We start from the raw sequence: 17,863 nt of genomic DNA, 5'->3' as shown, positions 1-17,863 counted from the left end.
GAGAAGGTGGGAAGATCACTCAGAAAGGAACCGTTACAAATGGAGTGCTAAGTTTTGAGAATGTCAACTTTGCTCCCGAGTTAAAACACAACTTGTTGAGTGTTTCCCAAATTTGTGACAAAGGTTATTCTACCCATTTCACCGACAAGGAGTGCATGATTCTCAAGCCAGGCATTGTCATCCCGAAAGAGTGGATTCTTGTCAAATCTAAGCGGGATGGGAATGCTTATATTATTGATATGAACAGCAACATTCCTGAACAAGTCACTTGCCTCTTTTCGAAGGTCTCAGAACAGAACACAATGCTGTGGCACCGAAGACTCGGTCATGCTAACGCTAAAAACCTAAATCGTCTTGCAAAGAATGAGATGATCCGAGGCTTACCTGTCGGAGACTTTATTACTTTTGAGAAGTGTGTGTCATGCGCCCAGGGAAAACATCATAGAAAACCACACCTGCCAAAACATGTTAACTCAATCAGTCAGGTGCTCCAATTATTGCATATGGACTTATTTGGTCCGGTCAACGTCCTGAGCATCAACAGAAGCTCGTACTGTCTAGTTGTGATCGATGATTTCTCTCGTTTTACGTGGGTCTTCTTCTTATCCAACAAAGCTGGGGTTGCTGATCTGATAAAGAATTTCATTGTGATGATTGAGAACCAAACCAACAACCGGGTGAAGGCGCTTCGTACTGATAATGGAACAGAATTCAATAATGCAGTTCTTGATCATTTTTGCGCAGAAAAGGGAATCGTGCGTCAATACAGCTCTGCTCACACACCTTAACAAACCGGTGTTGCTGAGAGGAGAAATAGAACATTAAAAGACGCTGCAAGGACGATGCTGTGTGATTCCAAGTTACCTATTTTCTTTTGGGCTGAGTTTCTACATGCAGAATCGTGTTTTAATCAACAAAGATTCTATATGGTCACAAGCCTCCAGTCAGTCATTTTCGTGTATTTGGCTGCCCTTGCACCCTTCTTCACCTGGAGTCCAACCCAAAGTTCAATGCCAAAGCCGATGATTGTTATTTCGTAGGATATGCTGTGCGAACCGCGTATAGGGTTTACAACACTCCAGATGCTGATGCTACACCTCTTACTCCTGTTGAAAGAGAGTTCATGTCTAGAGATGCTTCCGCTGTCACTCCAACTTTTATGGAACTACTCTTTCCTGAAGAAATTGCTAATGAGTTTGTAGCAGATTCATCAAATGTGGATCAATCAGCAAATGATGGAGGTTTCAACATTCACACTCTTCCTGTTTCACTCAATGATATCAGCCAAGACATACCTTCAAGAATTCAACGCGATCATCCGATCGAAAACATCATTGGTCAGCTGAGTGATGGAGTTAAAACCAGAAGTCAGAGTGGAGATGTTAATACATGTCTCTATTCTTGCTTTATCTCTCAAATAGAGCCCAAGAATGTTGAAATGGCTTTGAATGAGCCCAGCTGGGTAGATGCTATGCATGAAGAGCTAAATCAATTTGAAAAGCTCGGGGTTTGGAAATTGGTTGAGTTACCAAAGGGCAAAAAGTCTCTTGACACACGCTGGGTCTATCGAAACAAGCAGGATGATTCTGGTGTTATAGTGCGCAGTAAATCAAGATTGGTGGTTCGCGGGTTTCGACAAGTCGAGGGTCTTGATTATACTGAGGTTTATGCTCCAGTGGCTCGCTTGGAGGCTATTTGTATCTTCCTTGCATATTCTTCCTACATGAACTTCACGGTTTACCAAATGGATGTCAAGACAGCCTTCTTGTATGGCAAGGTGAAGGAAGAAATCTACGTTGATCAGCCCCCTGGGTTCGTTAACTCAAAGTTTCCTAATAATGTCTACAAGTTGGACAAGGCGTTGTATGGGTTACATCAAGCTCCTCGAGCATGGTATGCGACTCTCACAAAGCACTTGCTCGAGCATGGATACTCTCGTGGCACTATCGATCAAACTTTATTCATCAAGCATGTTGGTAATGATCAGATTCTAGTCCAGATCTACGTTAACGACATTATCTTCAGGTCTACCAGTCCACAACTATGCAAAGAGTTTGAAGGCGTGATGAAAAAGAGGTTTGAGATGAGTTCATTAGGAGAAATGACCATGTTTCTGGGGCTTCAGGTCAAACAAAATACAACCGGAATCCTGGTCCATCAAGCTAAGTATGTGGAGGATATTCTTGAGAAGTTCGGGTTTCAAGACGCAAAACCTGCTTCGACGCCGATGGCCGAAAGACCTCTGCTGAATCCAGATACTGATGGCGAATCTGTAGATCAGACACACTACAGATCGATGATCAGATCGTTGATGTATCTTACTGCAAGCCTGTTGGGTTTTGGTATAATACAACATCCTATGGTGCACATACAACCCTAAATACCTTAGATCTATGTTTTCACTAATTATACATGCAAATGGTTTCTAAGGTATTGAACCTATAGCTAGCATGCAATTGTCATACAAACTACATAAAATACTAGATAGTGTAACATACCTTTTTGTGTGGCTGTAGGTCTTGATGTATTTGGCCTTAAGAACTTAGCCCCAATAGTGTGGAAGCCTCAAATGAAGTCACAACACATCAAGGAAAAAGGTAGGACTTGAGAGAGAATCTCCATGCACTCTAAAACCTTCATGAACTCCAAGAACATGCACACACCCTAAAGGTGACTAGGGGTCGTGGTTTTAGGTCATAACATATGTATTTATATGTGTTGAATTCTAAGAGTCATGGGTATAACCCAAACCCATATCCATGGATTTTATGATCCATGGTTCATGTGGCCCAACTCTTTATGTATCCATACATAAACTTGGTCCAACATGGATCATAAGCCCAACACATATAAATATAACTAATTACCATAATTAGTCCCCATAGTTTTAATTAGTCTCTTTTGATCACTAAATTAATTCCAAATTAATTCTTGATCAATACTAATTAAAACATATGACTTCATATTAATATATTAGAACTTATAATATATTAATAAATCATATATAACCTCTTCTCTCAAAAGTCCATCCTAACAAATTGTCCTGATGATATGCAACCCAAATGGACCATGCTACTCTCGGGTCGAATACATACCAATAATAGTTATGGGCTTAGACACCTAATCCAACAGTCTCCCACTTGGATAAGTCTAAAACTATTATTGCGTATGACTCCATGACCCGACTAGCAATCGTAGCTCTTAAAGCCGTTGCCGAACTCTGAACAAATCAATGACACGTCCATTAGATAAGGGATCATATATTCCTCCATTCTAGATATCATATCGACTGAGACATGGATTATAATCATTCTCTCTGTCCATTTGTTGTTTCCCGATTTCCGATTTATGACGACTGACTAATTGAACAAATCAAATCAGTCCAGGCCCGGCCGAGCACTTACGTTTGTCATCACCAAATCATCGAGGGGCCCACAGATATCGCTTTTATCCCTCCAAGGGTAAAAGGAATGGATAAACTTCAACTCATATGCTTGTTATACTACTTGTTGAATCATACACAAAGGCACGTTTTATAACATTGAGTTACCAAATGCGTTTACGTGCAATCAATGTATAATCAACTCATAGGCAACAAGTCATATCTCTAGGTTTGAAGAATATAAGATATTATCGTCTCATGATCACTCGTGATAAAATCCATGAAGTGAGTCAAATGAGCGTGGGTTTAATCCAATACTCGAATCTCATTCCAGGAGCACTCATGAATGTTGCAGCAACTTTTGCTATGTCTACTACCTTGGACATCTACAAACCCGATTCATGATAGTCTTGCCTTATACCTACTTCCAACGTATTATCAACTGTGGATGGTTTGAATAACTTAGTCATTTGGAAAGAATAACCTAGCAATTCTGGAAGTCAAAACATGCAAAGTGAAACACAAGAATAATACTAATCACTCTATGGTCCCAAGCACCTTTGAGAGTAAATAAAACACCATATTGATTACTCATTATTCATTGTATAATGTTTCAAATAATCAACTTTATACTTGAATTAAAACAATAGTTGTCCCATGCTCCAAGCATGTAAACTATGTTTTCTAAACACTAGTCATGCCATACACCAAGTATGCACACTATGTTTAACTATGATCTTTACTTTGTGAAATAGATCAACTGAACATGATTCCAATGATGCCCATTTCACAATACCAAATCCTCATTGTAAATGTAAGAATTCCAAATTCCTGCCATTTACCGAAATTTGATAGATTCTAAACTTACATGCATTGATCCTCTTGTAATGACTATGCACAAAGTCACAAAGACTTGTCAACAATCATTACAGGGTATTCCAATGGAGATCAATTCCATGGAAACGAAGTCTCACATTCAAAGTACATTCCTTTGAACATCCTTCTTGCATTAAGTTTTCTAATCTTACAAAGATTTGAAGAACAACTTCCACCTATGGAAACCTTTCCAGATTCCCATTTTGACTATCACTTCTGAACAAGAGTTACCTCTTTTCCGAATATGTCAATATGGTTCTTCCAAAATTAACAATATACTTCCAATTGTCCGTGAGCAACCAATCTTTGGTAAACCTTAGATTGTCCTCGACAATTGCTTAATCATTTTAGTCATATCCAATTCTAGACTTTTCCCTTCTTAATGCCCTGAGCATTTGGAAAATTTAGAAAGGATGAATATTATAGCACATGAAATCGATCATATATCCGAAGCATATGGGACACGATTCATGATGTCTCACATAAAGACGTGATCATAGACAGTCTTTTGCTACAATATTTTTTTATTTTCCATGTTTTCAAAATTTGACTATGAAGAGGGATGCCGTAATCATAATCGAAGTTTGAGAACGCAATATATATAGAATTTCCTTATGTTTGGCCATTCCAACATAAAATTCATATATATATCCTTGACTAAAGACGATTAAAATCTCAATCTAAGCTTTTAGAATTGAAGTGAAGTATAATTTCCTCTCCCTTAATTATAGCAAAACAACTTTTCAACCCCTGCAACTTCACGAATTGAAACTTTTGTTTTCTATAATTAACATTGCTAGCTTGCAATACTGAACATAATAATCATGCTCCCACTAACATGATAATTATCAGCACAACACTTATGCTCCCACTAGCTTTGACATGTACTCAGAAATCCGCTGGACTTCTAGAAATCAATACTTTATTGACTTCCTTAACAAAGTTCAGTTTTCTGATACGAGATGCTTTGATAAGAATTTTATCAAAATCATACACCTTTCCTTAGATAGCACACATGTGTGTCTAAACAATTTCAGAACTATGAAAATGGATGCCATAATCATAGTCTCAATTGTTTAGACCTTTGCCATTTCTCACAAGTCCATGTTAGTGTGCCGGTTAACCACACGCGCTCCACTAACGACTTTGAGAATGCAAATAACACAATTGCTATCTACTTAAAATCTACTTAGTGAAAGCGTTTTCTCACCATCATTTTCATGAATCGGAGAGAAACCTTATGACACTTAGATTTTATGGTGAATGAGTCCCTATCCATGTGAATTTGTCAAAACCATAATCACAAGACAAGGTTAGTGACAAATCCAACCTCATATGGATTAAACTTGTGCAATCTTAACTTCTTGCCAACTGGTAGCACAAGGGCCTACCATTGCTTCCAAGTTGTTATGAAACCAATTGAGAACTCTCAGAAGTCCTATGCAAAGCTAACTTTAACTGGAATAGGCACAGAAATATCAACACGATAGGTTATAAACCTCAAGTCGTGTGCTAGTGAAGAACTTCAGGTTTTTTTATTCTTGATTAGTTCTTGGAACTTTCAAGAGCTTTAAGACTCCCACTGTCCTCTTGACATATAAGACTCTCTTGTCAAGAACCATTTCTTAACAAACAAATATTCAAGGGATAGTGCGGATTCTTATCAAGACAAACACTTCACACAATTGGCCTTAGTTGGTCTTTGTTTTATCCAAAACATCACAACTTACCAATTTCAAATGTACAAGAGTAGGACATCTTTTACTCTTACATTTGACTAGTGTTAATAAACCTTCTTTAAGATGTGTCACTCAAGTTACAATCTTGGAGTATGACTCTAAGACTTGTTTAGAAACGAAGTATGATTCATCTTTTGATTTTAACCATTTCAACAATCCACGATTTCTCTTCTTAGCCAAACAAATGCACTAAGATGTCCTTAGAGAATCAATTGTGATATGGTTTCATAATCACTAAGATAATCATAAAACAAGATACTCAAGTACTCTCCCATCTTTTCAGATTGGAGAAACGTTTATCTTCATGCCTTATTTGATTCTTCTTATTTGTTCTGCCTAACATTGATACTTTTCCAATGTTTCAGAATTATACTTAAACATGTAAGTATAACCTGATGGGTTTTGAGCATTCTAACACTCCTATGGTGTACATGCAACCCTAGAAACCTTGGATCTATGTTTGACTAAGATACATGCAAATAATTATTTTTCCAAGGTTCTTATCCTAACTAGCATGGCATGGGATACTTGAATCAAATAAAACTAGTAGAATTACTTACCTTGTAGTAGTAGTTGATTGCTTGGAGTTTGAGAGCCTAGCACCAATAATGTGGATGCCTCAAATGGAAGTCACAGATCACCACAAACTTGGAAACTTGAGAGAATAGTCACAAACTTCTTGAAATCGGCCCTCTTAGTTTACACACATCAACTAGTACAATTTCAAGAACCAAAACCTCCTTTATATAGTGTGGTAGATTAGGGTTACATCCATGTAAACCCTAATACCCATGTCTTTTCATTTCCATGAGATCCATGGGTTAAAGCTCCATGGAGTATCCATGGACTTTCCATGCAAGCCTAGCCCATTCCAAATAAGCATTAGCCCACACTATATAAATACAAGAGCCCATATTTAATTAGTCATACTTTTGATCTCTAAATTAATTCTAAATTAATTATAGATCAACACTAATTAAATAATATGATTTTATATTAATATATTAGAACTTATAATATATTAATAAATCATAACTTATACTATTCTCAAAAGATTATCCGTAAATTGTTCGGGTGAAGTGCAACCCAAATGGACCATGCCGGGTCGGGTCAAGTACATACCAAATATAGTTATGGACTTAGACACTATCTCCAACAGTCTCCCACTTGGATAAGTCTAATAACTATAGTTGCAAGTATGACTTCAGGAACCGATCAACAATCGTAGCTCTTAAAACTCTGTTGAACTATGAAGCGCCATTTTAGATAAGTGATCATATAATCCTCTGTTCTAGATATCAGCCGGACAAATACATGGAACATGGTCTTGCTTATTGTCCAGCATTTGTTTCCCGATTTCCGATTTGTTTGACATAGAACTTAACTGAACATATCAATTTAGTTCTGACCAGGCCCGGTACATAGGTCAAAACAAAATCATCAAGGGGCCCAGATATCGCTTCTAATTCTAGAAGGAACAGATAAACTTCGACTCATATGTTTGCTCTACTACTTGTTGAATTACACACAAAAGCACGGTTTATAACATCGAGTTACCAATGTGTTTTCGTGCAATCAATGCATAACCAACTCATAGACAACAAATCATATCTCTAGGTTTGAAGACTTATATGATATTACCGTCTCACGATCACTCGAGATAAATTCCATGAAGTGATACAAGTGAGCGTGGGTTGAATCCAATACTCAGAACTTATGAGCACTCATGAGTGCTGTAGCCCCGCTTTGTCTAACATCTTAGACCTCTACAAGCCAACCCATGACAATCTTGATTCATATCTACTTCCAACATATGACCGACTGTGGAGAGTTTGAATAATATGATATAAACCATAACATAATTATTCTGGAAGTCAAAACATGCAAAAAGAAATAATAGTAAACGATTGACTAGAGATAGCAACACTTTACTCATAAATAACAGCTTTTATTTATCATCAAATGTCAATTACATTTTACAAATTTCAAGATTATCTAACTACTAAAACAAATATCATCCTTCAGCCCTATGCTCCGAGCATGCTGGAGATGCTTAGCCCGAGTCAGTCCCTTCGTGAGGGGATCTGTTGGGTTCTCATCCGATGATACCCTCTTTGCCACGAGGATTCCTTCTTCTATTCGATGTCTGATGAAATGATATTTTCTGTCAATGTGTCTGGATCTCCCATGATCTCTTGGTTCCTTGGCTAAGGCAACCGCACTATTGCTGTCACAGAAAATCTCCATTGGCTCCTTTATAGCTGGTACAACTCCAAGGTCTCCGATGAAGTTCTTTAGCCATATAGCTGATGGGTTTTGAGCATTCTAACACTTCCTAAGTGTACATGCAACCCTAATAACCTTGGATCTATGTTTGTCTAATAATCATGCAAAGTTGAATTCCAAGGTTATATTCCTATCTAGCATACATGGGGAACATTTTTAACTTGAATGAAAGATAGAATAACTTACCTTGTTGTTGATTATGATCCTTGAAACCTTGTGAGCCTAGCACCCCAAGTGTGATGCCTCAAATGCTTCACACAACACCAAATGCAAAGGAGTAAACTTTGAGAGAATCTTACACTTGCAAAATCAGCTCTAGCCCTCTTGTTTCTTATGTGTCGCCTATTTTGGTGGAGAATGGGTTTCTTATATAGTGTTGACACATCTAGGGTTACACCATGTAAACCCTAATGTGTCATGACTCTTCATTTCCATGACCCATGGGTTTGTAACTCCCATGGAGCATCCTATGGGTGGAACCCAACTTGATAATCCATGGAGCCTCTTAGCCCACTATATAAGATATGGAAGATTTACATAATCTACCCATATATTTAATTAGTTATCTTTTGATCACTTAATTAATGCTAAATTAATTCTTGATCAAACTAATTAAATAATATTATTAATATATTAGAACTTATAATATATTAATAAACCATAAGTGTTATTTCTCTCATTTTAGTTTATCCAATTGCATGGTGCCATGCAACCCAAATGGACCATGCCGGGTCGGGTCAAGTACATACCAGAAATAGTTATGGACTTAGACACCTTATCCAACAGTCTCCCACTTGGATAAGTCCAATAACTATAACTGCAATACTTCAGGAACCGATCGGCAATCGTAGCTCTTTCAAGGTCTCTCGGAACTGAGAAGATGATGATACGCCATTTAAGATAAGTGATCATATAATCCTCTGTTCTAGATATCAGCCGGACAAATACATGGAACAATGTCTTACTTATTGTCCAGCAGTTTGTTTCCCGATTTCCGATTTGTTTGACAAAGAACTTAATTGAACACATCAACTTAGTTCTGACCGGGCCCAGTACATAGGTCAAAACAAAATCATCGAGGGGCCCAGATATCAGCTTCTAATCCAAGAAGGAACAGATAAACTTCGACTCATATGTTTGTTCTACCACTCATTGAATTATACACAAGAGAACGTTTTATAACATCGAGTTACCAATGCGTTTTCGTACAATCAATGCATAACCAACTCATAAGTAACAAATCATATCTCTAGGTTTGAAGACTCATATGATATTACCGTCTCACGATCACTCGAGATAAATTCCATGAAGTGATTCCAGTGAGCGTGGGTTGAGTCCAATGCTCAGAACTTATGAGCACTCATGATTGTTGTAGCCATGTCCAACACCTTAGACCTCTGCAATCAATCATGACAGTCTTGATTCATACCTACTTCCGACATATGACCGACTGTGGAGGTTCGAATAATATGATATACCAAACATAATTATTCTGGAAGTCAAAACATGCAAAAGAAATATAGTAAACGATCGACAAGAGATAGCAACACTTTACTCATAAATAAAACACCTTTTATTCATCATCTAATGTCAATTACACTTTACCAATTTCAAGGTTATCTAACTACTAAATCTAATATCATCCTTCAGCCCTATGCTCCGAGCATGCTGGAGATGCTTAACCCGAGTCAGTCCCTTCGTGAGGGGATTTGCTGGATTCTCATCCGATGATACCCCCTTTGCCACGAGGAGTCCTTCTTCTATTCGATGTCTGATGAAATGTCTGTCGATGTGTCTGGATCTCCCGTGATCCCTTGGTTCCTTGGCTAAGGCAACTGCACTTTCACTATCGCAGAAAATTTCCATTGGCTCTTTAATAGCTGGTACAACTCCAAGGTCTCCAATGAAGTTCTTCAGCCATATCGCCTCCTTTGCTGCCTCGCTAGCTGCTATATACGCTGATTCGCAAGTTGAATCAGCCACTGTCTCTTGCTTGGAACTCTTCCAAGAAATTGCTCCTCCGTTTAAGGTAAAGACCCAGCCTGACTGAGAGCGGAAATTATCCCTATCAGTCTGAAAGCTAGAATCACTATACCCTACAACTCTCAAGTCTTCACTCCCACCGAGGGTAAGGACCCAGTCCTTAGTCCTCCGTAGGTACTTGAGGATATTCTTTACCGCAGTCCAGTGTGCCTTGCCAGGGTTCCCCTGATACCTGCTAACCATGCTCAAAGCAAAGGCTACATCAGGTCGAGTACACGTCATAGCATACATGATCGATCCTACAGCCGAAGCATAAGGTATTCGACTCATTTCTGCTATCTCAGCCTCAGTGCTAGGGCTTTGTGTTTTACTCAATCTGGCGTTACTCTGGATGGGTAACTCTCCTTTCTTGGAGTCCTGCATGCCGAATCTCTTCAGCACCTTATCCAAGTAGGTACTCTGACTAAGTCCAATTAGTCTTTTACTCCGGTCTCTCAAGATCCTTATCCCTAGAATATAGGCAGCTTCTCCTAGGTCCTTCATAGAGAAACACTTCCCAAGCCAGGACTTAACTTCCTGCAGAGTTGGGATGTCATTTCCTATGAGTAGTATGTCATCCACATACAATACCAAAAAAACTAACTATACTCCCACTAGCCTTGACATATACACAAGATTCATCTTCACTCCTAGAAAAGCCAAATTCTTTGACTTTCTCATCAAAGCAAAGATTCCATCTGCGAGGTGCTTGCTTTAACCCATAAATGGATTTCTCAAGCTTACACACTCTATTAGGGTACTCTGTGTTGACAAAACCCTCTGGCTGACTCATGTAAACATCCTCAGCCAACTTTCCATTAAGGAAAGCGGTTTTGACATCCATTTGCCATATTTCATAGTCATGAAATGCAGCTATGGCTAACAGAACCCTAATAGACTTAATCTTGGCCACTGGAGAAAAGGTCTCATCATAATCAACTCCTGGAGTTTGTGAGAAACCCTTTGCAACCAGTCGTGCCTTATAAGTGTGTACATTACCATCCATGTCGGTCTTCTTCTTGAAGATCCATTTGCACCCTACAATCTTACGACCTCGTACATTCTCAACCAAGTTCCAAACTTGATTGTCATACATGGACTGTATCTCGCTGTCCATTGCCTCTTTCCACTTGGCTGACTCAGGGCCTGCCATGGCTTCCGCGTAACTGTTAGGTTCATCCAGACCTATCAGTGTCTCATCACTGATAAGTGTATCACCTTCCACAGTAATATGGAATCCATAGTAATGCTCAGGTGCATTCCTAACCCTTGTGGAACGCCTCAGAGGTACAGACTTGTCAATTGGCTCAACAGGAGTTTTCTCCTCAAGTTGAGTGCTAGGGTTTGAAGTTCCTTCACCACTTGACTCTTGAATTTCTTCAAGGTGAACTTGCTTCCCACTGTCTCCTTGGCTTATGAACTCTCTCTCTTGAAAGAAAACCCTCCTAGCTACAAAGACCACATTTTCACTAGGTCTGTAGAAGAGGTAACCAAAGGATTGTTGTGGGTAGCCGATGAAAATACACCTCTCGCTTCGAGGTTCGAGCTTATCATGAGTCTCGCGTCTCACGAAAGCCTCGCAACCCCAAATCTTGATGTGGTCTAGTTTGGGTACTTTACCAGTCCACATCTCATGAGGAGTTTTGGCAACTTTCTTTGTAGGGACTAGATTAAGGATATGGGCGGCAGTCTCTAAGGCATACCCCCAAAATGAGATTGGTAGCGAAGCGCCACTCATCATGGAACGAACCATATCCAACAAGGTTCGATTACGCCTCTCAGCTACACCGTTCAACTGCAGTGTCCTGGGAGGTGTCAATTGAGACAATCCCACATTCCCTAAGATAGTCGAGGAACTCTGAACTAAGATACTCACCACCTCGATCGGATCGAAGCATCTTAATGTTCCTGCCCAATTGATTCTCGACTTCCTGTTTAAACTCTTTAAACCTCTCAAAAGTCTCTGACTTATGCTTGATTAAGTAGACATATCCATATCTACTGTAATCATCAGTAAAAGTCAAATAATAACGATTAGCATCCCTTGTGGCATGTTTGAAGGGCCCACACACATCCGTGTGTATAAGATCCAACAAACCTTCACCCCTCTCACAAGAACCTGTGAAGGGTGACTTTGTCATTTTTCCAAGTAAGCATGATTCGCAACTATCATCTGACTTTAGGTCAAATGACTCAAATACTCCATCCTTTTGGAGTTGGCCTATGCGTTTCTTGCTTATATGTCCAAGACGACAATGCCATAATGATGCTTTATCCAAGTTATTATCATTAACAGAATCAATACACAATACATTATTTCCTAAGTTATCAACCACATATACAGTTTCATACACACCATCACAAGGTAATGCTTTAAAATAAAGAACATTATTAAAGAAAGCATTAATCGAACCAACTTCATTATCAAATGAAAAGGTGAAACCTTGTTTATACAATGCATGAAAGGAAATAATATTTCTTGCCATTTCTGGCGAATAACAACATTTATTCAAATCTAAACTAAACCCACTACTTAGCGATAAAGTATAAACTCCAATCTTGGTGACAGTTAAAGCTTTCCTATTCCCCATGATTAAGTTTATTCTTCCATGCTCCACATTCTCACTTCTTCTTAGTCCCTGCAAATCAGAACAGATATGAATACCACAACCGGTATCAAGGACCCAAGAGTTAGAATGGGGTGAGTTATTAGATAAGATAGTGTAAATACCTGCATGGTTGGGTTTAACTTTCCCATCCTTCACATCTTGCTGGTACTTTGGGCAATTCCGCTTCCAATGTGACTTTTCATGGCAATAGAAGCATTCAGCCTCTTTAGGGTCAGAAGAAGGAGTGACAAAACCTTTCTTGGTTCCACTTGAAGAAGAGCCATCAAGGGTCCTAGCCTTGGTACCCTTCGAAGAGCTCTTCCTCTTCTTCCCTCTACCTTTCCCGATTACCCTTAAGACCTGTTTCTGCGGTCTTGAGGAGTCCCTGAAGTTTGCTGAGTGTGACCTCTTCCTTATTCATGTGATATGTCATGCGGAATTGATCATAACACGATGGTAAGGAGTGCAAAATGATATCTATTGCAAGCTCCTCAGGGAAGTTCACATTAAGCTTCAGCAACCGATCCACATACCTTTGCATTTTCTGCATGTGGCTCGTGACGGATTCCCCTTCCTTCATCATGGTTGTTATGATAGAGCATATGATTTCATACCTCTCTTGTCGTGCACTTTGATGGTATCTTTCCATCAGATCTTGGTGCATTTCAAAAGGGTAGAAGTCCTCATAGGACTTTTGGAGTTCCGTTGTCATGGTGGCCAACATGATGCATGCCACTTTTGTAGCATCCCTTTCATGTGCCCGGAAGTCAGCGATCTCCTGGGGAGTTGCAGTGGTCTCATCAATCTCCTTAAGCTCCTTGTCAAGGACATATTCTTTGTCCTCGTAGCGGGTAATCATCCTGATGTTTCTGATCCATTCATTGAAGTTGGATCCATCAAAAGTGACTTTCCCACACAAGTTCATAAGGGTAAAGGAGCCATTAGGATTAGAGCCAGAAGCAGCATTGTTTGAATACATCTGAAAGAAGAGAACAAGATTAGTTTAGATATTAAGAGAGTCCTTAATAAAACACCCAAATGTAATATTAAGGCTAGGATCCAATCACAATATATTATAACTTAGAAGAGGTATGCCGTAATCCAAGCTATAACATATTTGAAAGGTAGGTGAATGACGATTCACCAATTTCCACCATGAAAAACGAAATATAAATATTAGGTTTTTAATTGGTTCTTAGAAATTCCTAGATTCTTTTGAGATTCAATGAACTTTTCAAAGGCATGTTTCAATCTCGAGTGTGCCCTCCAAGTTTTGTGACTGGGATACCGAGGATCATAAAACGAGGTGTGAAGTAACCATGCAAATCACTTGGTACCCTTAAAGTTTATCACTCAATCGATGTGCCGGTAAACCACACACGCTCCACCGATACTATGATAAACCTTAAGTCACCCTTTACCTACCTTGTTAAGTCCAAGTTAGTGTGCCGGTTAACCACACACGCTCCACCAATGACTTAAACAAAGTGTAAAGTGTAATTTCATGGATTAGCACCTTATTCACAATTTCTTAAAGTAACTAAGATTGGGAATTTAATAAAAGCATTTAGTTACTTTATAATATTCACCATACTTTTAATGAGAATTTATAAGTCCTTGTCTTACCCGTTCGGCTAACGACCCTCCACCGATCAAGGAAGCGGTGGGTGAGAGTGGACACCCATTAAGTTGCCATTTTATAGGCAACAACCTTATACCCCCTTATAGACTGGCTTCGTGAATGAGGCGTACTAGCGGTAAGACGACTTGATCTTATACATATATATATTAGTAACTTATAATATTATAAAGTATAAGGGTTGAATTTTAACTTTTAAAATTCTAAGGGTTGGAACTAAAGTTTTAATCAAGACTTTACTTGTTCCAAAACATGAGGGCAAGTTTTGTAAACTTCAAAAACTTTTCATTTCTTATTACTTATGAATTAATTGAGTAATAAAAATGAAGACACTTCATTTTTATAACTCTTGTGTTCTTTTAATGGCTTTAATAAAAGTGAGACTTTTGGTTTTCCATAACTTGAGAACAAGTTATGGACTCCATTAAAACACATTATGATCATGAATTAAACTACCATGAAGGTTACAAACAATTCCTATGATCATCTAATCTTCATAAGTTCAAGAACATGAATATGAACACTTTCAAGAATCAAAAATTACACTTAAAAAAACTTGTAATTTAACGATTTTTTTTTCAAGCTGTTTGCACACAAAAAAAACAACAAACAAACCTAGGCTCTGACACCACTGATGGGTTTTGAGCATTCTAGCACTTCCTAAGTGTACATGCAACCCTAATAACCTTGGATCTATGTTTGTCTAATAATCATGCAAAGTTGAATTCCAAGGTTATATTCCTATCTAGCATACATGGGGAACATTTTTAACTTGAATGAAAGATAGAATAACTTACCTTGTTGTTGATTATGATCCTTGAAACCTTGTGAGCCTAGCACCCCAAGTGTGATGCCTCAAATGCTTCACACAACACCAAATGCAAAGGAGTAAACTTTGAGAGAATCTTACACTTGCAAAATCAGCTCTAGCCCTCTTGTTTCTTATGTGTAGCCAATTTTGGTGGAGAATGGATTTCTTATATAGTGTTGACACATCTAGGGTTACAGCATGTAAACCCTAATGTGTCATGACTCTTCATTTCCATGACTCATGGGTTTGTAACTCCCATGGAGCATCCATGGAGCATCCTATGGGTGGAACCCAACTTGATAATCCATGGAGCCTCTTAGCCCACTATATAAGATATGGAAGATTTACATAATCTACCCATATATTTAATTAGTTATCTTTTGATCACTTAATTAATTCTAAATTAATTTTTGATCAAACTAATTAAATAATATTATTAATATATTAGAACTTATAATATATTAATAAACCATAAGTGTTATTTCTCTCATTTTAGTTTATCCAATTGCATGGTGCCATGCAACCCAAATGGACCATGCCGGGTCGGGTCAAGTACATACCAGAAATAGTTATGGACTTAGACACCTTATCCAACAATAGCCTCCTTTGTTGCCTCGCTTGCTGCTATATACTCTGATTCACAAGTGGAATCAGCCACTGTCTCCTGCTTGGAACTTTTCCAAGTAATTGCCCCTCCGTTTAGAGTAAAGACCCAGCCCGACTGAGAGTGTAAATTATCTCTGTCAGTCTGAAAGCTAGCATCACTGTACCCTACAACTCTCAAGTCCTCACTGCCACCGAGGGTAAGGACCCAGTCCTTAGTCCTCCGTAGGTACTTGAGGATATTCTTTACCGCAGTCCAGTGTGCCTTGCCAGGGTTCCCCTGATACCTTCTAACCATGCTCAAAGCAAAGGCTACATCAGGTCGAGTACACGTCATAGCATACATGATCGATCCTACAGCTGAAGCATAAGGTATTCGACTCATTTCTGCTATCTCAGCCTCAGTACTAGGGCTTTGTGTCTTACTCAATCTGGCATTACTCTGGATGGGTAACTCTCATTTCTTGGAGTTATGCATGTTGAACCTTTTCAACACTTTGTCCACATAGGTGCTTTGACTAAGTCCAATTAGTCTTTTACTCTTGTTTCTCAAAATCCTTATCCCTAGGATATAGGCAGCTTCTCCAAGGTCCTTCATAGCGAAACACTTCCCAAGCCAGGACTTTACTTCCTACAGGGTTGGGATGTCATTTCCTATGAGTAGTATGTCATCCACATACAGTACCAAAAAGCTGACTATACTCCCACTAGCCTTGATATAGACACAAGATTCATCTTCACTCCTTGAAAAGCCAAATTCTTTGACTTTCTCATCAAAGCAAAGATTCCATCTGCGAGGTGCCTGGTTTAATCCATAAATGGATTTCTCGAGCTTACAGACTCTACTGGGGTACTCTGTACTGACAAAACCCTCTGGCTGAACCATGTAAACATCTTCAGCCAACTTTCCATTAAGGAAAGCGGTTTTGACATCCATTTGCCATATTTCATAATCATGAAATGCAGCAATGGCTAACAGAACCCTAATAGACTTAATCTTGGCCACTGGTGAAAAGGTCTCATCATAATCAACTCCCGCAGTTTGAGAATAACCCTTTGTAACCAGTCATGCCTTATAAGTGTGTACATTACAATCCATGTCGGTCTTCTTCTTGAAGATCCATTTGCACCCAACTATCTTACGATCAGGTACATTGTCAACCAAGTTCCAAACTTTGATTGTCATACATGGACTGTATCTCGCTATCCATAGCCTCTTTCCATTTAGCAGCCTCGGGGCCTGCCATGGCTTCCGTGTAGCTGTTAGGCTCATCCAGATTTACCAGTGTGTTATCATTGATAAGTGTTTCACCTTCTGCAGTAATATGAAAACCATAATAATGCTCAGGTGCATTCCTAACTCTGGTGGAACGCTTCAGAGGTATAGATTCTTCAGTCGGCTCAACAGGAGTTTCCTCCTCAGGTTGAGGGCTACGGTTTGAGGTTCCTTCACCACTTGACTCTTGAATTTCCTCAAGGTCAATTTGCCTCCCACTGTCTCCTTGGCTCATGAATTCTCTCTCTCGAAAGAATCCTCTTCTTGCTACAAAGACCACATTATCACTGGGTCTGTAGAAGATGTAACCAAAGGATTTGTGTGGGTAGCCGATGAAAATACACCTTTCGCTTCGGGGTTCGAGCTTATCGTGAGTCTCGCGTCTCACGAAATCCTCGCAACCCCAAATCTTGATGTGGTCTAGATTGGGAACTTTTCCAGTCCACAACTCGTGAGGTGTTTTGGCAACCTTCTTTGTAGGGACTAAATTAAGGATATGGGCGGCAGTCTCTAAGGCATACCCCCAAAATGAGATTGGTAGCAAAGCTCGACTCATCATGGAACGAACCATGTCCAACAAGGTCCGATTGCGCCTCTCAGCTACACCATTCAACTGTGGT

This window comes from Lactuca virosa, chromosome 3 (assembly GCF_052849685.1).
Source record: "Lactuca virosa cultivar CGN04683 chromosome 3, Lactuca_virosa_CGN04683_v6, whole genome shotgun sequence".
Taxonomy (NCBI): domain Eukaryota; kingdom Viridiplantae; phylum Streptophyta; class Magnoliopsida; order Asterales; family Asteraceae; genus Lactuca; species Lactuca virosa.
Note: the sequence above shows the minus strand (reverse complement) of the source record.